The sequence below is a fragment of the Muscardinus avellanarius genome (genome assembly GCF_963383645.1).
Source record: "Muscardinus avellanarius genome assembly, chromosome: X".
NCBI lineage: Eukaryota > Metazoa > Chordata > Mammalia > Rodentia > Gliridae > Muscardinus > Muscardinus avellanarius.
The window spans coordinates 86,800,556-86,817,004 of NC_137792.1; positions in this window are offsets into that span (position 1 = coordinate 86,800,556).

Here is a 16,449-nt window from a genome sequence, read left to right on the forward strand (position 1 = left end):
TTGGTTCCAGGGACTTCTCAAGACATTCTGAGTCCCCACTTGAGATTTCCAGCGCGGGGGGAATAAGATTGTCTTCAGTTTGACCGAGAGAGCAGGTGGTCCTGAGCTTGGGTTCGTGGGCAGAAGGGTGTAGAGAGGTGGGATGACCCATGCTACAGGTCAGGCTTAAACGCAGGGGGAGGGAGGATCATAGTCTGGGCCTTTGGGACCTGTGCCTTTTTTTTTTTTTTTTTTTTTTTTACATTTCATTGCCTGCTTTTTGGAATTTTATTTAAAGCTGATAATTACCAGAGGTCTTTTAAATGCTGCTAACTCCAATAAATGACTCGTATTGGTATGTTAGTTCCAGCATGAGGTACTGGTTCCCCTTTGGGCCTTTTCATTTCCTATATGATTTCCCTTTTCAAAGCTCAGGTCCATTTTGCCCTGTGTTCTGCCTGCCACTGATTTAACTTTGAAACTTCCTATCAGCACAATTGGTAGGGCTGAGTTTTGATGCTCAGAGAACCACTTTTGGGCTAATGTACTTGAAATCTCTCAGATTCTGTTTTTTGTTTGTTTGTTTTGGTTGGTTGCTTTTTAGAGCATATGGCCTGGGGTGTGGTGGAGCAATCCTGCCATCCCAGTGTTTGGAAGGCTAAAACAGGAGGATCGCAGGTTTGAGGACAGCTTCAGGAAGTAGTGAGACTTTCATCAATATAGTGAGACCCTGTTCCAAAACAAAAAGAATAACATAGATTGTCTTTGGGCGGGGCGTGGTGGCGCACGCTTGTAATCCCCATGCTTGGGAGGTTGAGACAGGAGGATTGCACAGGTTTGAAGCCAGCCTCAGCTACTTATTGAGGCTCAGCAACTTAGATCCTGTTTCAAAATAAAATATAAAAAAAACAGGTCTGGTAGTATAGCCTGGAGGTAGAAAAGCCCCTGGTTTCCACCTCCAGCACCACACACACACACACACACGCACACACACACACACATGCATGCACGCACGCATGCACACACACACACATAGAGACTATCTTTGGGTTCAATCTCCAGCACCACACATAATAAATAAATAAATAAATAAATAAAGCATATGACATTCTAGTAGCCACATTTTGTGTGCGTGTGTGTGTGTGTGTGTGTGTGTGTGGTACTGGGGGTGGAACCCAGGAGCTTTCCTACCTCCGGGCTTTACTCCCAGACCTATTTTTCTATTTTATTTGGAAATAGGGTCTCACTAAGTTTCTGAGAGCCTCACTAAGTAGCTGAGGCTGGCTTTGAACTTGTGGGTCCTCCTGTCTCAGCCTCCCAAGCGCTGGGATTAAAAGTGTGCGCCACCACACCCAGCTTATAGCCACATTTTTCCATGCCGAGAAAACTCCAAAAGGTGGAACAGGGCAGAAGTATGGAGTACCTTGAAGCATGGAATACTTTCCACAAAATTATTTTTCCTTCAGTCCTTGTAAGCACAGAGGAAAGTGATGAGTGGAATAAGCCTGTGGGCACTGGTGCCCAGGGGATCCAGCCATTTTCACCTTAGTGGATGGATGGGGATGCAGAGAGGGGGACATAATCTGCAGAGGCCATCTTAGCTTCTCTGCTGGATCTCTGGCTTTCCATTTAGACCCAGCCAAAGATCCTACCTGCAGTGTGGCCTGTTTTTCTGGGTTCCTCATCATATACTCAGGTGGAGGGGGTGGCCTTTAATTCTGCTTCAAGTGAGGCTTAAAGGCTAAGGAAGGTAGAGGTGAGGGCCATGTTGGGTATAACGTGGTGGTGGTGGTGGTATATGTATTTGTATATGAGAGAGAGAGTGAGCCGCTCTCTGCCACTGAACCTAGATATACATTCATCTACTCAGCATGCACCCCTCTTTGCTGGAGAGGGGCTTTCACTGATTTGTGCAAAGGGCACTAGTTTGTGCAACTCTGATTTGGTGTCCACTTGGTTCGGTGGATTCTACCTTTTATTGAGTGTACTCTTGGTTCATAAAAAACTTTATTTTTTATTTTTTAATTTTTTTAATTTTTTATTGTTGCACTGTATTCATACATCATAGTGGGATACAAAAAACTTTTGTAGACATACATGCACACATCGCCCAGTCAATCCCCACCCGATCCCCACCCTGTTCCCTCCCCATCCCTCCTTCCCATGCTTGGCTTAGTGGTTGACATCTAGTATTATAGCAATTTATCCAAAATTAACAATGATAATCTCACATAACAGTTTCATTTGTCTGATACCAAGCTTTTGATGACTTAAAGATAACATTTCAATATTTCTTTTTGCTTTCTTTCTTACCAGAGAATATTTTTTTCCTTTTTTTAAGGTGAAACTATCATATATTTATATATTTATTTTTCAGAAAAAAATGTATCCTAATATGGAATATGGACTTTAGATACCCAAAATGATCTCGAAAAAGAACAAAGCTAGAAGATATTTATTTTCTAATTTCAAACCATATAAAGCTAAGAAACTTTAAAGCCAAGCTGGCCGGGAGTGGTGGTGCACGCTTGTAATCCCAGCATTCGGGAGGCTGAGACCAGAGGACCTCAGCTACTTAGTGAGGCCCTCTGCAACTCAGTGAGACCCTGTTTCAAAATAAAGAATAAAAATAGGGCAGGGGTATAGCTTGGAGGTAGAATGCCCCTGGGTTCCATCCCCAGACCTTAAAAAAAAAAAAGCCAAGCTATAGACCAAAGTACAGCGCAAACACGAACTGCATGGGACCCAGTGGGGTTTTGCTCAGAAGAAGCAGCATAAGCCTGGAACATTTACAGAAGACGAAGGTTAGTAAAAAATCGAGTGGCCATAATAATAATTAAAGGCTTTTTTTAAATTGAGCACTTACTGGATGATAAATATTTACATGTGGTACTTCATATAATCCTTCAAAAATTCTGTTAGAAAAAGTGAAAGGGGGAAAAGCTCTATAAGGCAGGCACTATTAGGGGTCGAATATCCCTAATCCTAAAACCTGAAATCCAAAATACTCCAAAATTTAAATGTTTTTGAGTGCTGACATGATATCACAAGTGGAAAATTCCACACCTGTCCTCATATGACAGGTTGTAGTCAACATGCAGGCATGCTAAAAATATTGTATAATATTGCTTTCAGGCTATGGGTATGACATGTATATGAAATGGGAATGTATTTCATTTTTATACTTAAGGGATGTCCTCCAGATATCTCATTATGTATTAAGCAAATATTCCAAAATTCAAAAATCTGAAACTCTTCTAGTCTCGAATATTTTGGATAAGGGATACTCAACATGCATCATTTCATAGAATATAGGTAACAAACCCAAGGACACCTCCCACCTGGTCAAAGGCAGAGGTGGGATTTAAACTCAGGTCTTCTGGGATTGAGTCCAAGGGCCATTCTACCACTGAGGTATGTCCCTAGTCCTTTTTATTTTGAAACAGGGTCTCACTAAGTTGCTAAAGCTGACCTTGAATTTATGGTCCTCCTGTCTTCCAAATACTGAGATTACAGGTGTGTGCCACTGTGCCTGGCTAGTATTTTGCATTTTACTATCACAGAGAAAGTTTAATAAAAGAGGTCAAGTGTGAACAAAGCTTTGAAGAGTAGGTAGGATCTCTTTGAGGAGAAGATAGTACTTGGCTGAGGGGAACCAAATCTTTTTAGAAACTCCAGGAAATCTGGCCCAGCTAGAATGGGAGACTGATATGGGGAATGATAAAATGTAGGGCTGGCAATGCAGGGTGATCATGTTTGGCAGAACCTTGAAGGGAACTTGTGATTTGATACAGTAGGAAATAGGAGACATTGAGAATTTATGACCAAGGAAGAATGTTACCAAAGCAGTCCCAGTCATCCAGTGTGACCTATTTGGGTCCCCAAGCCTATGCCTCTCTCCTCTTTTCTTGAGAACCTTTCCAAGTTGTCTGTATATTGAACTCTTGTTTTTAATTTGCTGACACCTTGGGGAGTACCAGATGCATGTAGCTGAACAGATGCCTGGCTCCAGTGTGCAGAAAGAGCAAGCTAGGGGGCGGAGGCTAAGTTCAGCCCTACATATGTGGGCTTCAGCCTGTATACAATCTGAAAAATCAATTGAATTAGATATCTACCTTGAACAAGCTAAAGATCTTAATAAAAACCATGATCTACATCTTAAAGGCCTGGGCTATGTTTCACCTACAGACAGCAAAGCTGTGCAGAAGTGACTTCTTTAGTTGGGGCAAGTGCTCTGCCTTCCCTGCGCAGTCTCCAACTCCATTCTTGGAAGCTTCCTGACTCTGTGAGCCCTGGACTCCTGCTTGAGAGAAATAAGCCCCACCTGGGATGATTTTAAGGCAAGATTAGCTTCTGATCTGACTGTGTAATGAGGAAATTATCAGAGGTACAGTAGGACTGTCTCTTTAAAACGAGAGAAATTAGCCAGGCGTGGTGGCGCACGCTTGTAATCCCAGCATTTGGGAAGCTGAGACCAGAGGATCACTGTTCGCGGACAGCCTTAGCTACTTAATGAGGCCCTCTGCAACTTAGTGAGACCCTGTTTCAAAATAAAGAATAAAAATAGGACAGGGGGTGTAGCTTGGAGGTCAAATGCCCCTGGGTTTCATCACTAGACCTGCAAAAACAAACAAACAAACAAACAAAAACAAAATGAAAGAAATTGTAACAAACAGGGATGTTGTTGTATATATCATTGTGGAGGGGTGACCTTCAGGGAGTGAGCCTTATCCTTGAGTGGGACACTTAATTGAGGCAGAAATTTTAGGGCTTCAATGAGACATTCTGGTGAGCCTTGCTGTTCTCCTTCATCCTTTATATGGACTCAGGTTTTCTTTATGCTAATACTTGATGAACACAGGGTATGGGTTAAAATGATATAAAGAGTTTGGGACGGCGGCAAACAATTCAGTAGTGACTGCCAAAAAAATCCAGCATATTAGCCAGGCACGGGGGTGCATGCCTGTAATCTTCATACTTGGGTGGCTGATGCAGGACCATCACAGGTTTGAAACTAGCTTCAACAACTGAGCAAGACCTTGTTTCCAAATAAAAATTAAAAAGGATCCTCAGAAGAATGGGAATGAACTTACCATTTGATCCAGCAATACCACCTCTGGGTATCTACCCAAAAGAAAGGAAACCAAACTACCAAACCAATGCATGTGTATCTATGTTCAAAGTTGCACAATTCACCATAGCCAAACTATGGAAACAGCCAAGACGTCCATCAACAGATGAATGGATTACAAAACTGTGGGATATGTACACAATGGAATTTTACTCAGCCATAAAGAAAAACACAATTTTTACATCATTTACAGGGAAATGGAGGGAACTGGAGGACATTATGCTAAGTGAGATTAGTCAGTCACAAAAAATAAGAAATCTGATGCTTTCCCTAATATGGAAAATCTAGAGAGAAATGGGTAACAGGAAGAACTCTAGATGAAGAAGGAGATCCTATAGAGAAGCAAATAAGGTGACCTAACTGAGGGGATGGGAGGGGGGAAGAGGGAAACTCTCTAAAGCACATGTTGTACTTAAACATATCAAAGTCAATCACTAAACCAAGCATGGATAGGAGGGATGGGAGGGAATAGGGTGGCATTCGGGTAAGGGTTAATTGGATGATGTGTGTATGTATGTATACACAAGTCTTTTATCCCATTAAGATGTATGACTACAGTGCACCAATTAAAAAATAAAGCTGAGCCGGGCGTGGTGGCGCACGCTTGTAATCCCCGTGCTTGGGAGGCTGAGACAGGAGGATCGTACTAGGTTTGAAGCCAGCCTCAGCTACTTAGTGAGGCTCTCAGCAACTTAGTGAAACCCTGTTTCCAAATAAAATAGAAAATAGGTCTGGGAGTAGAGCCCAGAGGTAGAAAGCCTCTGGGTTCCACCCCCAGTACCACCAAAAAATAAAATAAAAATAAAAAAAAAAACAAAGCTAAGATTGCCCTGGAACAAAAAAGCTAAGCGATTTTCTGAGAAATAAGGGAAAAATAAAAAGGGCTGGGGGTGAACTCAGAGGTAGAATGCTTCTGGGTTTAATCCCTAGTACCACAAAAAGAAAACTCCAGCATATTAAAATGTTAACTTGGAAGTCCCTGACAACACCCCATGCATTCTAAATGGATAGGTATGAACCACTTGTATGTAGGTAATTGGGCTGGAGAGATCTTTACTGTGTAAATCTGTCCAGGAACTCCAGAAAATTTAGTATCATTGCCCCCAGCTCACCAAATGGCACTGGCACTCATCCCTATGCCAGTTATAGTGACAACTGCAACTGTTACTTTGTGTGTTCTGTCATTCTTAGGAAGAGAAATACTGGCACATTTGGTCGATTGATTTTGGTACTGGGTATTGAACCTGGGGTTATTTTACCTCCAGCTCTTCTTAAAAATTATTTTGAAACAGTTGCTAAGTTGTTTTTTTTCTCTTTTTAAAATTTATTTATTTTTTTCTTTCGGTACTAGAGATGGAACCCAGGGGCATTCTACCTCTTAGCTACACACCCAGCCCTACTTTTTATTCTTTATTTTGAGAGTCTCACTATGTTGCCGAGGCTGGCCTCAAATCTGTTACCCTCCTCTCTTAGCCTGCCAAGTACTGGGATTATAGGTAGGTGCCATTGTGCCAGGCTCTGGCATATTTTAAATCCCCAAGCACATTCCCAAGATTTCTGCCACTCATTTCATGGGAAATAATATTAAGACCATTATTAAGGTATTAAGACCTATACCTCTCATGGCATTCTCCATTTTATCCTTCATATTCCAGTTAATTGTCATGATTCTGTTCACTTTCTAGACTCTGTTCTTTGAGGGTGACTCATCATGGTAGCCCCCAAAGCATCCAACACAGTAGGTGCTTGGCAGGCATACCTGAATTAATCTCAGTGCTCATGAATGTTGATAACTCGATGAGTCTAAAAGGAACATGCAAGTCTATATTATCATTATATTATTGGCGTTCTGGTGCTAATATTAATATATTAAACATGGAAGCAACCCCTTTATTTTATTTTATTTTTTCCTGATAAAAATATTTTTTATTCTTTATTTTGAAACAAGACCTCACTAAGTTGCAGAGGCTGGCCACAAACCGTGATTCTCCTGTTTCAGCCTCCCAAGTACTGGGATTACAAGCATGCACCACCATGCCTGGCTGAAATTAGTCATTTTTCTACTCCACCAAGAACATCGGCAACATTATTATTATTAACGTATGGTGCTGGAGATGGAACCCACGGGCATTCTGCCTTGAAGCAACCCCTTTAGAATGGAGTTTTTGAGTAATGCCTGTGTTTTAGGTAAAACTGAGTCTTCTTAAGTTCTATTATGTGACAGGCACAGTCTTGCTCTGAAGATGTACAGGTGAAGCAGACAGATGCAATGGCTGCCCTCATGGAGCTTATAGGCTAGGGAGGGAAAGAGACTGACAGAGAGAAACAGGCTAGCAAGCACATGTTATCGGTGCTGGCTTCAATGTTACAGTGGAAATAAAACGGGGTGATATCAAGTGACAGGGATGGGAACAGTGTTATTTAAAGCACTGAGGGAAAGATTCTCTCAGGTGACATTCAAGCCAAATTGGAAAACATGGGAAGGAGCCTACTGTAAGGAAATCTTGGGGGGAAGGAATTCAGATATGGGGGCAGAAATGCAAAGGTCCTGAGGTGTGACCCTGGGCATTTACAAGGTAGTAAGTAGGCAAGCTGGGCTGGAGAAAACGTGGTGGAAGGGGAGCAGGGCAAAAATGAGTTTAGAGAGGCGGACATGGCCCATATTTTGGGGGGAGGGTGAGCACTTTGGATTTCTTGAGAAGCATGATGGGAAGCTCCTGTAGGGGTTTGAACAGAGGACTGGAATGGCTTGACTTAATTCCCCTGCCCCAATTTTCTTTGCAGTTCTGGGTTTAGAACTTATTGGCAAGTATTCTACCACTGAGAACATCCCCAGACCTTAAGGTTTTTTTTTTTTTTTTTTTTGGTTTTTTTTGGCACTGGGATCAAATCCAGGGCCAATCTACCTTTGATCGACACCCCCAGCCTTATTTTGAAGCAGAGTCTCACTAGTTGCAGAGGATCTTGATACATTGCTGAGGCTGGCCTTGAACCTTGTGATTCTCCTGTCTCAGCCTTCCAAGTACTGGGATTACAGGAATGTGTCACCATGACCAGTCAAATCTGATTGGAGTAGTTATATACTAATAAAGGTAAAGATATAAAAAATGATAATGATCCAATATGAGCACGGCCACAAAGGGATCAAGCTGATGGCTTGATTAACTGAATTAATGTTTCAGGAGAATAATTTGGCAATTTGTAACGAGCCATGTATTTTTATTTTTTATTTTTTATTTTTATTTTTTTTTTCCAGTTAGACAAGTTTATTTGAAAGTCGGGGACAACTGAGCCCTCCCACCCGCAAGGTCCTGGCGGCGTCGGAGGGGCAGTGGCGATCTGCGGAGAGAAAACAGGGTCAGGGACGAGCGATTGTGAGCCAGATCGCGCGAGCGGCCGCACGGGGACTGTCGGGGCCTGGGTTTCACCCGCCCACACCCGACAGTGGGCGGTGAGCTGAGGCCCCGGAGGCTCTGGGCGCCGAGCCATGTATTTTTATTTCTGCCTTTGACATAGTAAAATATTTTGAGAAAATAAGTTTTTAAAGATTTTTACAAATGTTTTCATACTTTTATTCCTTCTTACAGTAGTGGTCTTTTAGAAAGAGTAGTGCTCTTTTAGAAAAAAATATTGGAAAATTCAAGTTGTCACAGAAAGGAAATGTCTAACCAAGTCTATAGTAGCTCTATAGACTTTCTATGAATTTTTTCTATATAGAATTTCTATAGGAACTCTCTATATGCATGAAAAGTGAGTAATACATTGACTGGAATTGTTAGTTAAATGGGTACAAAACCAGATCATGGTGGTATGTAATTTCAACTTTGTAAATCTCATTCTGTTCATGCTTAACATTGTAAATATACAATTATTTTATTTGTTTATTTTTAAACCATCTTTCCACTTTTTTGGTACTAGGGATTTGATATAGGGGCATTCTATCTCTGAGCTACACCACCAATCTTCTTCTTCTTCTTCTTCTTCTTCTTCTTCTTCTTCTTCTTCTTCTTCTTCTTCTTCTTCTTCTTCTTCTTCTTCTTCCTTCTCCTCCTCCTCCTCCTCCTCCTCCTCCTCCTCCTCCTCCTCCTCCTCCTCCTCCTCCTTCTTCTTCTTCTTCTTCTTCTTCTTCTTCTTCTTCCTATTATTATTATTTTGTGGGTCTGGGGATGGAACCCAGGGGTTCAACCTCTGAGCTACACCCCATACCCTATTTTGTATTCTTTATTTTGAAACAGGGTCTCACTAAGTTACAGAGGGCCTCACTAAGTAGCTGAGGCTGGACATGAACCACTATCCTCCGGTCTCAGCCTTCCGAATGCTAGGATTACAAGTGTGTGCTACCACGCCCAACTAATTTTTTTTTGAAACATGGTCTCAGTAAGTTGCAGAGGGCCTCGTTAAATTGTAGAGGCTGGCTTCAAACCTGCAATCTTCCTGTCTCAGCTTCCCCAGTACTGGGATCAGAAGTATGTGCCACCATGCCTGGCTCATTTTTATCTACTTTTGATTTGTGCCTGTTTCTCTTTGGCAGAGTGTTCCCTGGTTAGGACGTCACAATGTGTAGTTCCCATGAAGAGTTTGTGTGAATTGTGGCTTCTCCAGTCTCTCCTCCATTGATCACATTTTTTTTGCATAGAGTATTGTGTAATATCCTATTCCTGGGACTTTTATTCAAATAAATTCACCTTGATATTTTTAAAAGGTTGGAAAATTCTTTTGCTTTCAAACATTATTTAGTATACAAAGCAGGGTTCCAAATCAGGTGTGGTGGCACACACCTGTAATCACAGAACATAGGAGGCTAGAAAAGCAGGATCACAGGTTCAAAGCCAGTGTCAGCAACTTGGAAAGGCCCTGTTTCAAAATTAAAAAAAAATCTGGGTATTCAAAAAATTAATACGGTGGGTTCAATCAAAGTCAAGGTCCCCTATGAAGGTTGCTTGGTTGCTTTTGCCCTGTAGATGGCGACTGGTGGGTAGGAATTCTGATAGTTTTCAGACTGAAGCTGAAACTGAGAAGCAAAACACCGATAATTTCATGGTATGCATTTCTCACGAATAATACTCTGATTATTCGTTGTGTGAGGCGAAATATGGAAGATACTCAGCCATATTCCTTTAAGTCCCTGCTGGCCTTGATTTGTCGTGTGGGGAGGAGGAAGCAATGAGTCTGCTTTAGAAACATTATTTAAATTAATCCAAGGTATAAAATGTACTCTTGGCTAGGGGTGTCACAAAGAGTCATTTTTCAACACAGTACTTAAGGAGCAAAAGACTAAAAAGACTGGTCTGACAGGTCTACTTGCTGCTTTGTGCATATATTATTTTAAATAGTTCCCTCCTTGTTATTATGGAATGGTACCTGTACATATGAGCATATAGTATAATGTAAATGCGTTTACACTGGAAGGCCAAGTAACTTTTTTTTTAAAGTTAGTTTATTTTCTATTATCCTCAGAAACAAAACACTTTGCTTTAGCCGGGCATGGTTGCATATACCTGTAATCCTAGTACTTGGGAGCCTGAGACAGGATTACAAGTTCAAGGCCAGCCTCAGCAACTTGTCTATACCCTTAGCAACTTACAGAGACTATTTTAATTATTTGATTCACTTCTTATGGTACTAGGGATTGAAACCAGGGGCATTCTGACTCTGAGATACACCCTCAGCCATATTTATTTTTATTTTGAAACAGGGTCTCAACAAGTTGTGGAGGGCTTTCTTTAATAACTGAGGCTGGCTGCGAACTTGTGATCCTCCAGTATCAGTCTCCCAGGTAGTAGGATTATAGGCATGTATCATCATGCCTGGTGAGATACTGTTTTATTTTTTGTTTTTTATTTTTATTTTTTTTGTGGCATTGGGGATGGAACCCAGGGCTTTCTACATTCAGGCTACACTTCCAGACCTGTCTTTTAATATTTATTTGAAACAGGATCTCACTAAGTTGCTGAGAGCCTCACTAAGTAGCTGAGGCTGGCTTCAAACTTGCACGATCCTGCTGTCTCAGCCTCCCAAGTGCGGGAATTCAATGGTGTGCCACCACGCCCGGTGAGACCCTGTCTTAAGAAGGGCTAGGGATGTAGCTTAGAGGTAGAATGCCACTGGGTTCAATCCCTGGTACAAAAGAAAAACACAACACTTTGGTTTCACAAACATTATCACATAAATGAAACTTTAGGATGATCTTTTGACACAGGGAAAACACAACAAGAAATTTAGTTGCCCAAAGAGATGAATTTATGAGAATACAGTTATCTTCAAGATCAGAATTCTTCACATGCAACTCTACCTTAGAGCTCAATTTCTTTGGAGGTAGAAGATATTCGGTCTTGGTCAGACTCTAATATTTCATTATTGTAATGTCATCATTACTGAATGACTGTGGATCTTCAAAAGTTTCTTCCTGCCAGGCGTGGTGGCGCACGCTTGTAATACCAGCATTTGGGAGGCTGAGACCCAAGGATCATGGTTTGCAGACAGCCTCAGCTACTTAGTGAGACCCTCTGTAACTTAGTGAGACCCTGTTTCAAAATAAAGAATAAAAAATAGGGTAGGGGGTGTAGCTCAGAGGATGAATGCCCCTGGGTTCCATCCCCAGACCCCCCCCCCAAAAGTTTCTTCCTTTCTGTCCTGAAAGCGCCCATTACCCATGATAATCTTTGAGACAATTTTAATCTGGGAATTTGGTCAATTAGGAGGCCATATATTGGCTATCTTTCTACTACTGCAAAAATGGATGAAACTCATTTCAATGATGTGAGTTGAAATTATTCATATATCAGAGCTTATAATCAGCCTCCATTTTATTTATTTATTAATTTATTTTATTTATTTATTTTTGCGGGTCTGGGGATGGAACCCAGGGGCATTCAACCTCCGAGCTACAGCCCCTGCCCTATTTTTTATTCTTTATTTTGAAACCAGGTCTCACTGAGTTGCAGAGGGCCTCACTAAGTAGCCGAGGCTGTCCGCGAATCATGATCCTCTGGTCTCAGCCTCCCAAATGCTGGGATTACAAGCATGTGCCACCACGCCCAGCTCAGCCTCCATTTTAAAAATGTCATTTGGGTTAATGATATGCCAGAACACCTGAACATTAATCCATGGTACCTTATCTGAAGAGCCATGGTATATTTCTCTTTGGTCAAAATTTACAGGAATTTGCACTAGCCAGAAAATTAGAAATTGGCTAGGCTGGTTTGCCCCAAATAAATCTTGGCTTCCCTGCTGGTTTCCATAAATATGTTGATATAATTTTATTCACCTGAAGTGCTTTCACAATGACTAACTTTAAGGTTCAAAACCTTGGAGAAGACAGGTATGATGGTACACACCTGTAATCCCAGTAGTTGTAAGGGTGAGACAGGAAGATTTCAGGTTTGAGGTAGCCTCAGCAACTTAGTGAAAGGCCCTCTTAACTTAGTGAGATCCTGTTTCAAAATTTAAAAAGAAAAGAAAATAGGGCTGGGGTTGTAGCTTAGAGATAAAATGTCCCTTGGTTCAATCCCTAGTACTAAAAAGTGAATGAATGAGTGAATGAATGAATGAAACAAAACCTTAAAAAACAGGGCATGGTGGTGAATGCCTGTAATCATAGTACTTGGGAGACTGAGACAGGAGGACTGCATGTTGAGGCTTACCTTAGCAACTGAGTAAGGCCCTCATCATCCAGTGAGGCCCTGTTTAAAAAAAGGGGAGGACTGGGCTTGGGGGTGTAACTTGGAAGTAGAACATCCCTGGGTTCTTCTCTGGTACTGAAAAACAAAAGAAAAACTAAAAATTAAAAAAAAGAGAAAACCTTGGAGAGAATGGCATCAAAGAGCTACTTTAAAAGAATATATTAAGCCAGGCCTAGTGCCTTATACTCATAATCCAAGTACTTGGAAGGCTGGAACAGGAGGATTGCAGTTTTGAGGCCAGCCTCAGCAACTTAGTGAGACCCTGTTTCAAAATTAAAAATAAAATAGCTCAGTGGTAAAATGTCCCTCGGTACAATATCCAGTATCAAACAAACAAACAAACAAAAAAGAAAACAAGAAAGAAGAAACAAAGAAGATAATCAGATTTCCTTCCTTCCTTCCTTCCTTCCTTCCTTCCTTCCTTCCTTCCTTCCTTCCTTCCTCTTCCTTCCTTCTTTCCTTCTTTTTTTGGTACTGGAGATTGAACCCAGGGTATTCTATCTCTGGGCTACATCCCCAGCCCCCTTTATTTTTTTTGTTTTGTAACATGTTCTCACTAGGTTGCTAAGAGTCTTCCTGAATTGCTGAGGCTGGCCTTGTACCTGCAATCCTCCTGTCTCAGCTTCCCAAGTACTGAAATTTCAGGTGTGTGCCACCACGCAAGGCCCAGTCCTATTCTTCTCCCACTGTTTTCTAAAAACCTAGCATCCACATGGCCTTGTTGAACATTCTGATAGAAAACATTTTGGAGTGAAGAAGAACAAGAGAGAATGAATGAGTGGATAATTCACTTCTAACTCAAGTGCTTTTAATATCTCAAAGTCAACTCGATTTAAAATACCTGAGAGATAATGGAGGGATTTTTCTAATATGTTCTGAAATAAGTCCTACAGAATGAGAGAAAATATTTACCATCTACTCCTCTGACAGAATATTAATATCCCAAATATATAAAGTATTAAAAATAAAAAATACAAATAACCTGATCGATAAATATGCAGTTGAATGAAATGAATATTTCTCAAAAGAAGAAATACAAATAGCCAACGAGTATAAAATAATGTTCAACATCACTAGCAATCAGGGAAATGATTTTATCTCATTTTAGTTAGAGTGGCAATCGTCAAGAATACAAATAAAAAGTGCTGAAGAGGATATGAGGGAAAAGGAACTATCATAAGATAGTTCCTGTGGGAGCTATCATAAGGGCTCCCATAAGATATACACTGTGGGTGTGATTGTAAATTAGTTCAACCACCACAGAGATCAGTCTAGAGGTCCCTCAAAAGAATAGGACCAGCTATATTACTCCTTGTAATCTTTCCAAAAGTACTGAAGTTAGCATACTATAATGATACATGCAATGCACACCCATGTTTATAGCAGCATAATTCACACTAGCCAAGTTATAGACTCAGCCTAGATATCACTCAAATCTTATGGCTGGAGAAAATGTGATGTATACACACAATGGAGATTTTATTCAGTCATAAAGAACAAGATTATGCGATTTGCAGGAAAATGGATGAAACTGGAGAGAGTTATGAAAGTCAAGGGCCAGATGTCTCTCATACTGGAAAGCTAGAGAGAAAAAAATAATAAAAGGGATCTCATGCTGGGCGTGGTGGCACATGCCTGTAATTCCAGTACAGGAGGATCACAGGTTTGCAACCAACCTTAGGAACTTAGTAAGGCCCTCAGCTACTTAGTGAAACCCTGTTTCAAAAAAAATGCAAAAGGCCGGGCGTGGTGGCGCACGCTTGTAATCTCCGCGCTTGGGAGGCGGAGACAGGAGGATCGCGCAGGTTCGAAGCCAGCCGCGCGCGCTGGCTTAGGAGACCCTGTTTCCAAAATGAAAATGTTAAAATAGGTCTGGGAGTGTAACCCGGAGGTAGAAGGGCTTCCAGGAACCCAAGTACCACCAACACACACACACACACACACACACACACACACACACACACACAAATAAATAAAATAAGGCTAATGATGTAGCTTAGAGGTAGAATGATGCCCCTGGGTTTAATCCCCATTAGCACACACAAAAAAAATCCCCCCTGCTAACTCTGATCATGTCTGTCTCCCCTCTCACCTCTGGAAACCACTGTCTTCATAGTTACCTTTGCCAGAATAGTATACAATTGGAATCATATAGTAAATTGCCTTTTTGGATTAGCTTCTTTCATTTAATTACGTGCACTTAAGTTTCCTTCATGTTCTTTCATGTCTTCATAGCTCATTTCTTTTTAGTGCTGTTTGATAGTCCATTGTCTGGATTATCAAACTCTTTAGTAGGAGAGTTTGTTTATTTGTCCATTCACCTACTAAAGGATGTCTTAGTTTCTTCCATGTTTTGGCAACTGTGACTAAAGCTTCCATAAGCATGTGTACAGGTTTTGTGTGGACATAAGTTTTCACCTTCCAAGGAGTGTGATCGCTAATCACTATCTTGTACAAAAACAGCATGTTTCGTTTTATATGAAACCACTGATTACCTTCCAAAATATTTGTGACATTTTGCATTCCCACCAGCAATGAATGAGCTGCACCATTTCCTCAATAGCATTTGGGTAGGATCAGTGTTGTGAATTTCAGCCATTCTAATAGGTGTACTGATAACCAGGCGTGGTGGCACATGCTTGTAATCCCCGCGCTTGGGCGGCTGAGACAGGAGGATTGCACAGGTTTGAAGCCAGCCTCAGCTACTTAGTGAGGCTCTCAGCAACTTAGCGAGACCCTGTTTCCAAATAAAATATAAAATAGGTCTGGGAGTATAGCCCGGAGGTAGAAAAGCCCCTGGGTTCCACCCCCAGCACCACACACACACACACACACACACACACACACACACACGCTAATAGGTGTAGTGATATCTCGTTGTTGTTTAGATTTGCAGTTCCTTCCTGACTTATGATTTATGTGGAGCATCTTTTCACATACCTTTTGCCATGTGTATATATCTTCTTTGGGGAGATCTTGATCTCTCCCTTTCTTTCTCTCCCCCATCTTTGGTACTAGGGATTGAACCCAGGAGCATTCTACCCTCAAATTATACCCCAGCACTTTTTTATTTACTATTTTGAAACAGGTTTTCACTAAGTTACTGAGGCTGGCCTCGAGCCTGTGATCTCCCTGTCTCAGCCTCCTAAGTATTGGTATTACAGGTTTATGTCACCATTCCTGATTCCTTGGCCTATGTTTTTGTTGTTGGATTTTAAGTGTTCTTGGTATAATTTGGATAACATTCCTTTGTGTGATGTATCTTTTGCAAATTATATCACCCTCTAGTATGTGACTTGACTTTTTCGTCCTTCTGACAATATCTTTTGCAGGGCAGAAGTTTTGAATTTTAATGAAGTTTGTCTTATCAATTATTTCTTTAAATGGATCCTGCTTTTAGTGTTGCATCCCAAAAGTCACACTATATTCAAGGTTGTTTGTTTATTTATTTTGCGGGTCTGGGGATGGAACCCAGGGGCATTTGACCTCCGAGATACACCCCCTGCCTTATTTTTTATTCTTTGTTTTGAAACCGGGTCTCAGTAAGTTGCAGAGGGCCTCACTAAGTAGCTGAGGCTGTCCGCGAACCACAATCCTCCTGTCTCAGCCTCCTGAATGCTGGGATTACAAGTATGTACCACCACACCCAGTTTATAC